Below are 13,884 nucleotides of genomic sequence, written 5' to 3' on the forward strand. Positions count from 1 at the left end.
AGCTATACTGCTAAGAAATTTAAGTTACTTCAATACCTGCCAAATAAGCAGAAGGACTTAATCAAAAATTGACTGTGTGTTCAAATGATCAAAGATCATTTGTTTATGAAACAAACATTTATGTGCCTACTATGTGTAAAGCAATGTTCTAAGTGCTGGAGGAGCTATAAATTGTTAATAATATAGTCCTTACTTTCATGGAGTTTATTATCTAGTAGGTAAATGATAAATATATTAATTGCTGGAAGACATAATATTAGATTGTTGAGTTGAAAAATAAAATGGTATGAGGGATCTGAAAACAAAGGTCATTACTATCTAGAAGGATCATGTAGGCTTCATGAAGGAAGGGAAACCTAAACTGTCCTTGAAAACATGAATAGGAATCCATCAGACAAAATACCTGATTTTTTGTTTTTGTTGTTATGGATTTTTTTTCATTTTCCCTGTTGAAATTTTACCTTGACTAGCCTCCTGTTTTAGAAGAGATGTGAAATCAGATTTACACTTATCTTGTGTTTCCCAGGTAACTGATTTAGTATGAAATAAACAACAGTTCAACCTAACTAAAATTCCAATTAACTGGAGCAGAGATTTCTGGGGCAGCCTCCATGCTCATATATGAAAGAATCTTGAAAGTAGCCTCTCTCCCCCTTCTGTTGAAAAATCACCTTTCCCTGTGATCTAGACAGCATTGGTTGGTATCTATTTGATACTCCTCACCCAGTGTCTAATATGAATAAACTAGAGAACAAGTTGGGGTAGAGCTTTGTCACAAAGCAGCCAACTAAAGTTGGGACAGAGATATCCAACTTGATTACAGAGAAACTGGAAGCACATTAGGGTTAGAATAGCAGCCCAGAGGAGAAGGGAAGTTCCAAAGGAAGGTGGGGGAGGGGACCTCACTGGGCATCCAGAAGTGGTCAACTATGAACAGCTGGAATAACCTGGGGTGGGGGGAGAACATTTCTTCCCAGGCAACACTCAAACCCTTCACTTTGTTGTAAGAAGAATGTCCCTTCCTAACATAGCAACAATCACTGACTAGGGGAAAACTCCCCGATTTCTCTGTTAACTCTCTCTTCTTGGTCACACTGAGGATTAGCAGGGGGTAAATGACATCAAGACTTTAGCCTCTGAGAGAAGATGCTGGATGTGTGTGTGTGTGTGTGTGTGTGTGTGTGTGTGTATGCACAGTGTTGGAGGAGAAAGGGGAACAAGCAAAAATAGGAAGAAAGTGATATTTTTCTTGTCTATCCTTTTACCTCCCTTATTGTTCTCCCTGTCTTACTCTTTTGCCATAAGGAAATAACTACCCTCATTCTGACCTCTGGCTTCCATCCAACTTCAGGGCTTCAATGAGGCCTGCCCTTTCCCAGAAAACTTCACACTCCAAAAATTATCTGTTGCTGCTTCCCTCTGTGATCAAAATTCTCACTTCATCAATGTAGATAAACTATCTGATGAAATTGTCACTTTTTTGCAGATGATATAATGAAGTTTTAGAGAACTGTAGAGAGTCAATGAAAAAGTAACTGAAACTGTTAATAATGTCATCAAAATCTCAGGGTATAAAATAAATCATCAGTATTTCTATATATTACCAACAAAATCCAGCAGGAAGATATAGAAAAAGAAATTCTACTTAAAATACTTACAAAATAAGTATAAAATACTCGGAAGTCTAATCAATAAGACATGCCTTCACTGGCTGCCCTCTAAGCTTTCAATATTCTCTATTCTCATTTCTACCTATCAAGTGTTTTGTCTACAAATCCACACTGCTTCTTTCACATATTAATTTGGACATATTATACTGACAAATTAATTCCACTGGAAGTTTTGTTTTATACAAAATTGTTTTCTCATATGTTTATTAAAGTATAGCATACTACACTACTAAAGTAAAATGTGCTACCTGAAGCTGGCAATAGGAAAGCAAACACCCTAGAAGGTCAATTATGCCATCAATTTGCCAATCCATCAGCTAGTATCTATTAAGTGCCTACTCCATGCCATTCATTATACTAGACATTAGGAATACAAAGAGGAAAAAAGTCCCTGCTCTCAGAGAATTCAGTCCAATGGAGAAAATAGCATGCAAACAATTATGAACAAACCAGATACATTTAGGACAAATTGAGAATTAATCACAAAAGGAAGGAACGTTAACATTAAGGATAATTGGGAAGACTTCTTGCAGAAAAGGAAGCTTAGGTTGAAACTTGGAGGAAACTAGGAAGAAGACATAAGAAAGAAGTGTGTCCAAGGCATGGGGACAGCCAGTAAAAACACTCAGGAAATGGAGTGTCATGTGTGAGAAAGGGCAAGGAGGTCGGTATCACTGGATCATAGACTATGGCTATTGTTGTTGCTATCATTCAGTCATGTCCAACTCTTCGTGACCCCATTTGGGATTTTCTTGGCAAAAATACTGCAGTGGTTTGACAGTTCCTTCTCCAGCTCATTTTACAGGTGAGAAAACTGAGGATTAAGTGACTTGCCAAGGGTCTCACAGCTGGTAAGTGTTTGAGGCCAGATTTGAACTCAGGTCTTCCTGATTCCATGCCTGGCACTCTCTGTATGTAGAGGGGAGTAAAGTGTAAGAAGACTGGGAAAGTAAAAGGCTTTCAGGGCCAAAAATAATGTTATTCTTTACTGAAATAAAAGACAAGCAAAACCAATTAACTAAAACTCAGATTCAAAGATCCTATAATGAAAGTTTTCCAGTGTCCAACTACCCAGAATGAGAGGCTGTCCATGCAGAGTTTTTCAAATAGTTTCCCCCACTTACAAATTTTTGGCCTTATCCTCTCTGCAGCTTCCCTGATAATCCTCTAAGTTCTATGGTTTTTCCTTCACAAAACTGGTATAATCTTCTGTGGCCATCTTTAAGTACACTAAAGCAACAGTAGGATAATGTGGACAGATTCAATTAATGTGAATGGAATCTTTCAGTCCAGTGGTTTGGCTTCCACTCAGGTTAAGATTTTATCCACTAAAGGGCCAAGTAAGTTCTCCTAGGATATGAGAATTTACTTGCTTTCCTCAAATATCCTGAAAAATGTTGCTGTTGTTGTTAATGCTTTGAAAAGTACCAAATTACTTTATATGGATTAACATGTCTTAATAGTAACAAAAATGTACATATCCAATAGGTCTAAAATTCTCCCAAGATGAGAAGTCAAGGGGAAAAAAAGGTTCTAAATTCAACTCAAACTGATCCATGCTATAGATCAATCCATCATTCACAAACAAGTATTTATTAAACATCAATTATGTGACAGGTACAGGGTTAGGCACTTGGGATTCAAAGATAAACATTTTTTAAAAATCCTACCAGCAATAAGTTTGCATTTTTGAAAATATTTTTTTTTAAAAAATTTCTGCATTATTGAAATTTGTTCTGATATCCTTCTCCCTCCTGCTGAGAGAGAACTCTCATATGATGGATATTTTAAAGGAACAAGAAAAAGAAAAAAGAAGAACAGATAAAAATGAGCAAAAACTGATCATTATGTCAGAAAAGCACATTCTGCACCTGCTGACCACTTTTGAAAATGAATGGGCTAGTGTTGTCTTCTCATATCTCTTCTTTGGAGCCCTGCTTGGTTTTTTGTATTTTGTGATTTTGCAACATTCACTTCTGATTTTTTGTGGTTGTACTTTCCATCTACATTGTTGGGACCATTGTGTATGCTGTTTTCTTGTCTCTGCTTACTTTACTCTGCATCAAATCGTGTGTCTTCCTGGCCTTTTCTATAATCCTATTTGTCATTTCTTTAAGCACAGTAATACTCCATTTTATCCATGTACCATTATTTATTTAGCTATTCCTCAGTTGATGGGCATTTAATGTTTTTAGTAAAGAGCTTAAAATCTAACAGGGGAAATAAGTACATCTATGCAGAATAGATGTAAAGAGAACAAAGACAAATACAATTAAATACAATATTGCTTAGGAGAGAGGGTACTAGTAGTTGAAAGAATCAATTACAAGGTCATGTTTCAGTAACATATGTGTCTCCCCCTAACTAATCCATCCTCAGATCAATTCCCAAAGTGCATTTTGGGCCATGTTGCTTCCCTCTCAGTAATACCAAGCACTCCCTATTATTTCTGTGATCAAGTACAAATTCTTTTTGGCATTCAAATTCTCCTGCTAGTAGTGGTTCATACTGCTCCTCCATGTTAGAATTTTCTGAACCTTAAATTAGCTTGAATTTATAGTTTATATATGTTATGTATGTACATGTTGCCCCCTTCAAAAAATAGAATTCAAGCTCCTTGAGGGCATTTTTATCTTTATTTCTTTGTTATTCATCATGATCACATAGCAGCTACTTAATAAAAATTGTTACTCAGTCCGTTAGATAATTAATTACTAAATTTATTTGATTTGGGGACAGTAGATCAAGGGAATGCTGTAGGTACACACAGTATGCTTAGATTTTAGGAAAAAAATTATTTGTTAAATTGATATTTAACAAAAGTCTCTTTTGTTATCCTCAACAAGATGGAGAAATGTGGGCTGGAGCATAGGAGGATTCTGAACTGAAGGAATCTTAACCTCAAGAGTAATCATTAAGAAGCTGGTGGGAAATTGGAGCTCCCCAGTCAACTGTCCATAGTCCTATGCTATTTGACATGTTTGTCAGTGATTTAACTAAATCACTAGGTGATGTGCTTTTCACGTTTTCTTATAACGTGAAGCTAAGAGCAATATCTAGCACACTGGATAACCAAGTTACAATACAAAAAATCTTCAATAGGCTTAAAGGATGGTATATATCTAATATGATTAAATTTAACATGAATAAGCATGAAATTCTACATTTAAACATTTAAAAATCAACTTTGAAAGTAAAGGTGTGGCTAGATAGCACTAGAAGTGAAAAAGATCTGGGGGTTAGTGAATGTTGTGAGTCAACAGTGACACTGAAGCCAAAAAAAAGTTAATATGACTTTTAGGCTGTATTGAGAGAACTTAATGAGCAAATTGGTAATTCTGCTGTGCTGGTCAAACTACACAAGGGATACTATATAGTCAGCTCTGGGCAGTACATTTTAGAATTAATAAAGAGATAGAGATAAAGATACGTAGAGATGCTGCACATAGATACCCTTTTTTTGTGTCCCCAATTAGAATGTAAGTTCCTCAAAAGTGGAGTTTATTTTATTCATTTTATTTGTATTCCCAGTACCTAACATAATGTCTAGCAAATTGGAGACACTTAATAAACACATGTTGAGTGACTGATAAGCTGGAGCATGATGAGAACAGGGTGATAACATTTTTGAGTGGCCAAGAAACTACTGTGTTTAAGAATCAGATGAAGGAACCGAGCATGTTGAATCTGGAAGAAAGAAGACTTAAGTGAAATAGGATATTAATCTGCAAGTAATTTAAGGGTCTGTCATATGGAAATTGGGTTAGACTTATCTGCTTAGCTCGGGGGGGGGGGGAGAAATAGGAACAGGGAGGTAGATTTAGGCTTCATATAAAGAAAAATTTCCTAATAACTAAAGCTATCCTGTGGCAGAATTGGCTACTTTGGAAGGTATTGTATACCCTTCAGGGGAGGTCTTAAAGCAAAAACTGCATGACTTATTCAGGATACTGTTGAAAGGATTCCTATATAGTTAGAGATTGCACCAGATATTCTCTGAAGCTCCTTCCAATTCAAAGACTCCATGGATTTGTAACTGTGTGATGCAATGTGACCAGCATATTTGCAACTGGAAGAAATTGGTTAAAGTTAGAAGAGGGGGGAATGCTATATTGTGAAGAGAATTTTCAAGGTTTCTTATTAGAGGCTTGAATCATTAAACAAGTGTGACACCAATAAAGGGTATGCTTGCCCTTGTATGCCATGAGCATATCTGAAACAACTGCTAATTTAGCGTATTATTGCTAGAATATTTTACTTTTTCTGACATTGTATTTACTTATTCATAAACTACCCTGATGAATGACTCTATAATGATTCCCCTTTGTGCTTAGCAAGACATTTACTCTATATGAAGTAAACATTGTGATCCTTTTTTTAGATTTTTATTTATTAATTTTAACATTAATTTTTAAGCAATATGATATAAATTATATATGTGAAGTCAAGCAAAACATATTTCCATATTAGCCATGTTGCAAAAAAAAGCAAAAAAGGATAAAGTTTTCTCTATCTTTTTCAAAAGTTCTATTCATCTCTTTTAATTTCTTTTTCATTTTGTTTTATGGTGAGACTTATCTAGGTCTAGGAATAAAGTCAAGGTCTTCCACTAGTATATTTTTACTGTTGGTTTTTTTTCCTGAAACTCATTTAATTTTTCCTTTAAGAATTTGGATACTATGCCATTTGGTGCATATATATTTAGAACTGATATTTCTTCATTGCCTGAGATACCTTTTAGCAAGATATATTTTCCCCTTGGAGGAGGTAGTGGTGAGAAGTAAAACACTTGTGAGGAGGCACAGGGTGAAAGGTGTGAGAGAGAGAAAAGGATAAACAGGAGGAAATAGGATGGAGGGAAATACACAGTTATTATATCTGTAAAGGTGAATGGAATGAACTCACCTATAAAATGGAAGTGGATAGCAGAATGGATTAAAAAACAGAATTCTACAATATGCTGTTTACAAGAAACAGGGAGACAAACACAGAGTAAAGGCAAGGGCTGGAGCAGAATCTATTATGCTTAGGCTGAAGTAAAAAAAAAAAAGAGAGCTAGCAATTGTGATCTCAGACAAAACAAAAGCAAAAATAGACCTAATTAAAAGTCATATAAGCATGGAAACTACATCTTGATCACACACAATGAAGTAACATCAATATTAAACATGCACCAAATGGTATAGCATTCGAATTCTTAAAGGAGATGTTAAATGAGTTACAAAAGGAAATAAACAGTAAAACTACACTAGGAGGGGACCTCAACTTTGGACTTTCAGAACTAGATAAATCTAGCCACAAAAAAAAAAAAAAAGATATTAAGGAGGTAAACAGAATTTTAGAAAAGTTAGATATGATAGACCTTTAGAGAATGGGGATAGAAGGAATACACCTTTTTATCACACAAGAATTAACCATCTATTAGTACATAGAACTTCACAACCAATGCAGAAAAGCAGAAATATTAAATACATCCTTTTCAGATAATAATGCAATAAAAATTACATTCAATAAAGGGCAACAGAAAGATAGACTGAAAATTAATTGGAAATTAAATATCCAAATCCTAAAGAATAAGTGAGTCAAAGAACAAATCACAGAAATGATTGATGATTTCAATAAAAAGAGTGACAACAATAAAACAACATGTCAAAATTTAGAGGTTACAGACAAAGCAGCACTTAAGGGAAAATTAATATTTCTAACACTTACATCAATAAAATAGAGAAAGAGCAGATCAATAAATTGGTCTTACAACTAGCAAAAACTAGAAGAACAAATTTTAAAATCACCAATGAAACACCAAATTGGAAATCCTGAAAATCAAAGACTAATAAAATTTAAAGTAAAAGAAAAGTGAACTACTAAATAAAACTAAAATTTGATTTTATTAAAAATAAATAAAAGACAAACCATTAATTTGATTTTTAAAAGGAAATAAGAAAACCAAATCACTAGTATCAAAAATGAAAAAAGTTAATTCACCACCAATGAAGAGGAAATTAAAGCAATTATTAGGAGCTATTTTGTCAAATTATATATCAATAAATCTGACAATCTAAGCAAAATGGATGAATATTTACAAAAACATAAATTGCAGATTAACAAAAGAAGAAACAGAATACTTAAATAACCCCATCATAGAAAAAGAATATAAACACACCAACAATGAACTTTCTAAGAAAAAAATAACAGGGCCAGAAAAATTCACAAGTGAATTCAACCAAACATTTAAAGAATCAATTCTAATAATATAAAAACCATGTGGGAAAATAGGCAAAGAAAGAGTCTTTCCAAACTCCTTTTTATGAGACAAATATGGTGCTAATACCTAAATCAGGAAGTTCTAAAATAGAGAAAGATAACTGTAGACCTATTTTCCTAATGAATATTAATGCAAAAAGATTTAAACAAAACAAGAGCAAAGAGATTACAACAATATATCCCAAAAATCATACACTATAACGGGGTGAGAATTATACAGGAAATACAGGACTAATTCGATATTATGAAAACTATCAATGTAATTAACCATACCAATAACAAAATCAACAAAAGTCTCATATTTGTCTCAACAGATGCAGAAAAGCCTTTGACAAAATACAACACCAATTCCTGTTTTTAAAAAATGGAGAGCATAGGAATAAATGGAACTTTTCTTACAATGATAAGTAGTATCTTTCTAAAACTAAAAGAAAGCATTATCTGTGATGGAGATAAACTTGAAGCCTTCCCAATAAGACCAGTATGAAGAAAGAACACCCATTATCATCACTGTTATTCAATATTTTACTTAAAATGTTAGCTATCGCAATAAGAGAAGAAAAAGAAATCAAGGAATTGGAATAGGCATTGAGGAAACAAAACTATCATTCTTTGCAGATAATATGATGGTGTACTTAGAGAACCCTAGAGAATCAACTAAAAAATTCCTTGAAATAATCAACAACTTTAGCAAAGTAGCAAGATATAAGATAAAACCACATAAATCAGCATTTCTTTTATGATCAGCAGCAAGAGATAGAGAAATTCCATTTGAAATTACTGTAAATGATATAAAATACTTGGGAGGTTACTGGGAATTCTATGAATATAATTAGAAAACACTTTTTTATAATTTATTTATTTATTTTTCATTTTCAACATTCACTTCCATAAGCTTTTGAGTTTTAAATTTTCTCCCCCTCCCTCCCCACCTCCCTTCCCAAGACAGTGTACAATCTGATATAAACTATGCATATGCATTCTTATTAAACATTTTCACATTAGTCATATTTTAAAGAAGAATTAGAACCAATAGGAGGAACCGTAAGAGAGAAGAAACAAAACAAAACAGAAGAAAAAATAGCGAATAGTATGCTTTGATCTATATTCAGATTCCATGGTTCTTTCTCTGGATGTGGATAGCATTTTTCCATCATGACACTTTTGGAGATTGTCTTAGATACTTGAATTGCTGAGAAGAGCTAAGTCTATCAAAGTTAGTCATCACACAGTGTGGCTGTTACTGTGTACAATGTTCTCCTGGTTCTGCTCACTTTACTCAGCATCAGTCCATACAAGTCTTTCTAGGTTTTTCTGAAGTCCACTTGCTCATCATTTCTTACAGCATGATAGTATTCCATTATATTCACATACCACAACTTGTTCAGCCGTTTCCCAATTGATAGGCATCCCTCAATTTCCAATTCTTTGCTACCACAGAAAAAGCTGCTATAAATATTTGTGTATGTGAGTCCTTTTCTTACTTTTATGATCTCTTTGGGATACAGCCCTAGAAGTGCTATTGCTGGGTCAAAGGGTATGCATATTTTTATAGCCCTTTCGGCATAGTTCCAAATCACTCTCCAAAATGGTTGGATCATTGCATAACTCCACCAACAATGCATTGGTGTTTCAATTTTCCCACATCTTCTCCAACATTTATCATCTTCCTGTTCTGTCATGTCGGCCAATCTGATAGGTGTGATGTGGTACCTCAGAGTTATTTTGATTTGCATTTCTCTAATCAATAGTTATTTAGAGCACTCCTTCATATGACTATAGATACCTTTAATTTCTTCATCTGAAAACTGCCTGTTCATATCTTTTGATTATCAATTGGGGAACGACTTGTAAGAAAACACTTTTCATACAAATAAAGTCAGATCTAAACAATTTGGAAAATATCAGTTGCTCATGGGTAGGCCAGGTCAGTACAATAAAAAAGACAATTCTGTCTAAACTCACTTACCTATTCAGTGCCATACCAATCAAACTACCAGTATATTATTTTATAGAACTAGAAAAAGTAACAATAAAATTCACCTGGAAAAAACAAAAGGTCAGGAATATCAAAAGAATTAATGAAAAAAAAATACAAAGGAAGGTGGCCTAACAATACCAGATCTCAAACTATATGATAAAACAGTAATCATCAAAACTATCTTTTACTGGCTAAGAAATAGAGTGGTGGATCAGTGGAACAGATTATGTATGTCAGACAGAGTAGTCAATGACCATAGTAACTTAGTGTTTGATAAATCCAAAGATCTCCCAGCATTTGGGATAAGAATTCACTATTTGACAAAGACTTACTGGGGAAACTAGAAAACAACAGGAAACAAACTGTACAGACCAATATCTCACAACATATACCAAGATTAGATCAAAATGGGTACATGATTTAGATATAAAGGATGATACCATTAGCAAATTAAAAGAGCAAGGAAAAGTCTACCTGTAAGATCTATGGGGAAGGCAAGAATTCGTGACCAAACAAGAGAAAGAGAGCATTATAAAATGTAAAACAGATCATTTTGATTAAATTAAAATAAAAAGCTTTCATACAAATAAAACCAATGCAGCCAAGATTAGCAGGAAAACAGAAATCTGGGAAACAATCTTTACAGCAAGTGTCTCTGATAAAGGCCTCAATTTTCAAATATATAGAGAATAAAGTCAAATTTATAAGAATACAAACCATTCCCCAATTGATAAATGGTCAAAGGACATAAACAGGAAGTTTTCAAATGAATAAATCAAAGCTATTTTATAGGTATATGAAGGAGTGCTCTAACTCAATTTTGATTAAAGAAATTCAGATTAAAACAACTCTGAGGTACCATCCCTCACCTATAAAAATGGTTAACATGACAAAACAGGAAAATGATAAATGTTGGAGAAGATGTGGGAAAATTGGAACACTGATTCACTGTTGGTGGAGTTATGAACTGACCCAGCACTCTGGAGAATAATTTGGAACTATGTCAAAAGGGCAACCAAACTGTGCATGCATACCTTTTGATCCAGCAACACTACTACTAGCTTTCTATCCAAAAGACATTATTAAAAAAGGACCTATGTGTGCAAAATTACTTATAGCAGCTCTTATTGTGATGGCAAAATGTTGGAAATTGAGGAGATGACCATCCATTGGGGAATGGCTACACAAGCTGTGGTATATGAATGTAATGGAATGTTATTATACAATAAGAAATGATTATCCGGCAGATTTCAGAAAAACCTGGAAAGACTTGTCCAAACTTATGCAAAGTGAAATGAGCAGAACCAGGAAAACACTGTACATAGTATCAGCAACATTGTGTGATGATCCACTATGAATAACTCAGTCCTTCTCAGCAACACAAATGATCCAAGAGGAGTACAAAGGGACTCACAGAGGAAAATACTATCCATATCCAGATAAAGAACTGATGGGTTCTGAATACAGATCAAAACATTTTTTTACTTCATTTTTTTCATGTTTTTTTTTCTTTCAATATGTTTTTTTTTCTTTCACAGCTATGACTAATATGGAAATATTTTACATGATAGCACATGTATAACCTATGTCAAACTGCCTACCATTTTCAGAAAAGAGGAAGAAGGGAGGGAGAAAAATTTGGAATTCAAAATCTTGTAAAAAGGAAAGGTAAAAATTGTCTTGAAACGTAATTTGAAAAAAGTAAAATGCTATTAAAAATAAATGACAGCTATCACAATAAAAAAAGAAAATCAATTTGAGGAAATAAAGTAGGCTATGAGGAAACAAAATTGCCACTCTGAAAATGATATGATGATAGAGAATTCTAGAGAATCAATTAAAAAACTAGTTAAAATAATTAGCAACTTTAGCAAATATTAGGACATAAAATAAATGTACGTAAATCATTAGCATTTCTCCATATTACTAACAAAACCAAGCAGGAAGAGATAAAGAGAGAAATTATATTTAAAATAACTTTAGATAACAAAAAATACTTGTGACTTTATCTGTCAAGAAAAACCCAGGAACTATATGAACACAAATCCAAAACACTATTCACACAAATAAAGTAAGATCAGAGCGCCTGGAAAAATATTAATTGCACATGGGCAGACTGATACAAAATAATAAAATTTACAATTCAACTTAATCTACTTATTCAGGGCCATGCCAATCAAACTACCAAAAAAATTGTTTTATAGAGCTAGAAAGGATAAAAATTCATGTAGCACAGAAGGTCAAGAATATCAAGGGAATCAATTTTTTAAAATGTGAAGGAAGGTAGCACAGCCATACCAGATGTCAAACTGTATTATAAAGCAGTAATCATTGAAACAATTAGGTATTGACTAAGAAATAGAGTGGTGGATCAATGGCACATATTAGGTACACAATATATCGTAGTGAATAACAATAGCAATTTAGTCTTTGATAAATCAAAAGATCCAACCTTTTGGGACAAGAACTCACTATTTGACAAAAACTGCTGGGAAAACTGGAATGGCAGAAACTAGGTAAAGAACAACAACTCTCAACATATTCCAAGATTAGAGCAAAATATGTGCATGATTTAGACATACAGGGTGATACCAAAAGTAAATTGTGGGAGCATGGAATAGTTTACCTGTCAGATCTATGGATAAGGGAAGACTTTATGACCAAATGAGATAGAGAGTATTATGAGATGTATTATTATTATTAAATTACATTATATTATTATATTAAATTATATTAAATTTTAAAAAGATATTATACAAACAAAACCAATGTAACCAAGACTATAAGGAAAGCAGAAGACTGGAGAAAATATTTTACAAGTACCTCTGATAAATGCCTCATTTCTCATATACATTTTTTTCAGCTCTTTTTGTTGTTGAATTATAAATAGAAAGGATACCCATCAACTGGGGAACAGCTGACCAAGCTTTTGTATATGATAATCATGGAATGCTATTGTGCTGTAAGAAATGATGAGCTGGATGATTTTAGAAAAAACTTGAAAGACTTGCATGAATTGATGCAGTGTGAAGTGAGCACAATCAGTAAAATATTGTACACAGTAACAGCAACATTGTGTGATGAACAATTGTAAATAACTTAGCTTTCTCAGAAATACAATGATCCAAGACAATCTGAAAGGACTCATAATGAAAAAATGCTATTCACCTCCGAAGAAAGAATTGATGGAGTCTGAATACAAACTGAAGCTTTCTGTTTTTTTCTTTTTTGGATTCAAGTCTTCTTCCACAAAATGACTAATGTGGAAGTATGTTTTACATGATTACAAATGTATGACCTATATCAGATTGCTTACTGTCTCAGGGAGAGGTTAAGGCAGGGAAGGAGAGAATTTGGAATTAAAATTTTTTAAAAGAATGTTAAAAATTCTTTTTAGATGTCATTGGGGAAAAATCAAATATTATTAAATAAAAAGATGTAGTTTCCTTCATTATCTACTTTGTCTATTTTTGCTTTTGCTTTGTCTGAAAACATAGTTGCTAGGCCTGTCTTTTTTTAACTCAGCTGATGCACAATATTCTGTGCTAGCCCCTTATTTTGACTCTCTTTGTGCCTCTCTGTTTCAAGTGTGTTTCTTGCAAACAACATATTTGTTGGAATCTGACTTCTAATCCATTCTGCTATCCACTTCCAATTTGTGGGTGAATTCATCCCATTCATAATGGGATGATATTGATATACATTTCTCTCCATCCTATTTTCTTCTCCCTCTAACTCTCCCTCTCCTCCTTTTCTGTGTGTGTGTGTGTGTGTGTGTGTGTGTAAATTATGTTATCTAATGTCAACTGGGCCTTCATCATCTTTCACTCTATAGACATAGATATAAATAAAGATACAGATATAGGTATAGAGAGAGATTGAATTTTATCTGAATATTTATTTATTGAACTGTTATATTTATATTTTAGTTAATATATTTAATATAATAGTTTATATAATATAGTAGTT

This window comes from Phascolarctos cinereus, unplaced genomic scaffold (genome assembly GCF_003287225.1).
Source record: "Phascolarctos cinereus isolate Bilbo 61053 unplaced genomic scaffold, phaCin_HiC Scaffold_726;HRSCAF=1367, whole genome shotgun sequence".
Taxonomy (NCBI): Eukaryota; Metazoa; Chordata; class Mammalia; order Diprotodontia; family Phascolarctidae; genus Phascolarctos; species Phascolarctos cinereus.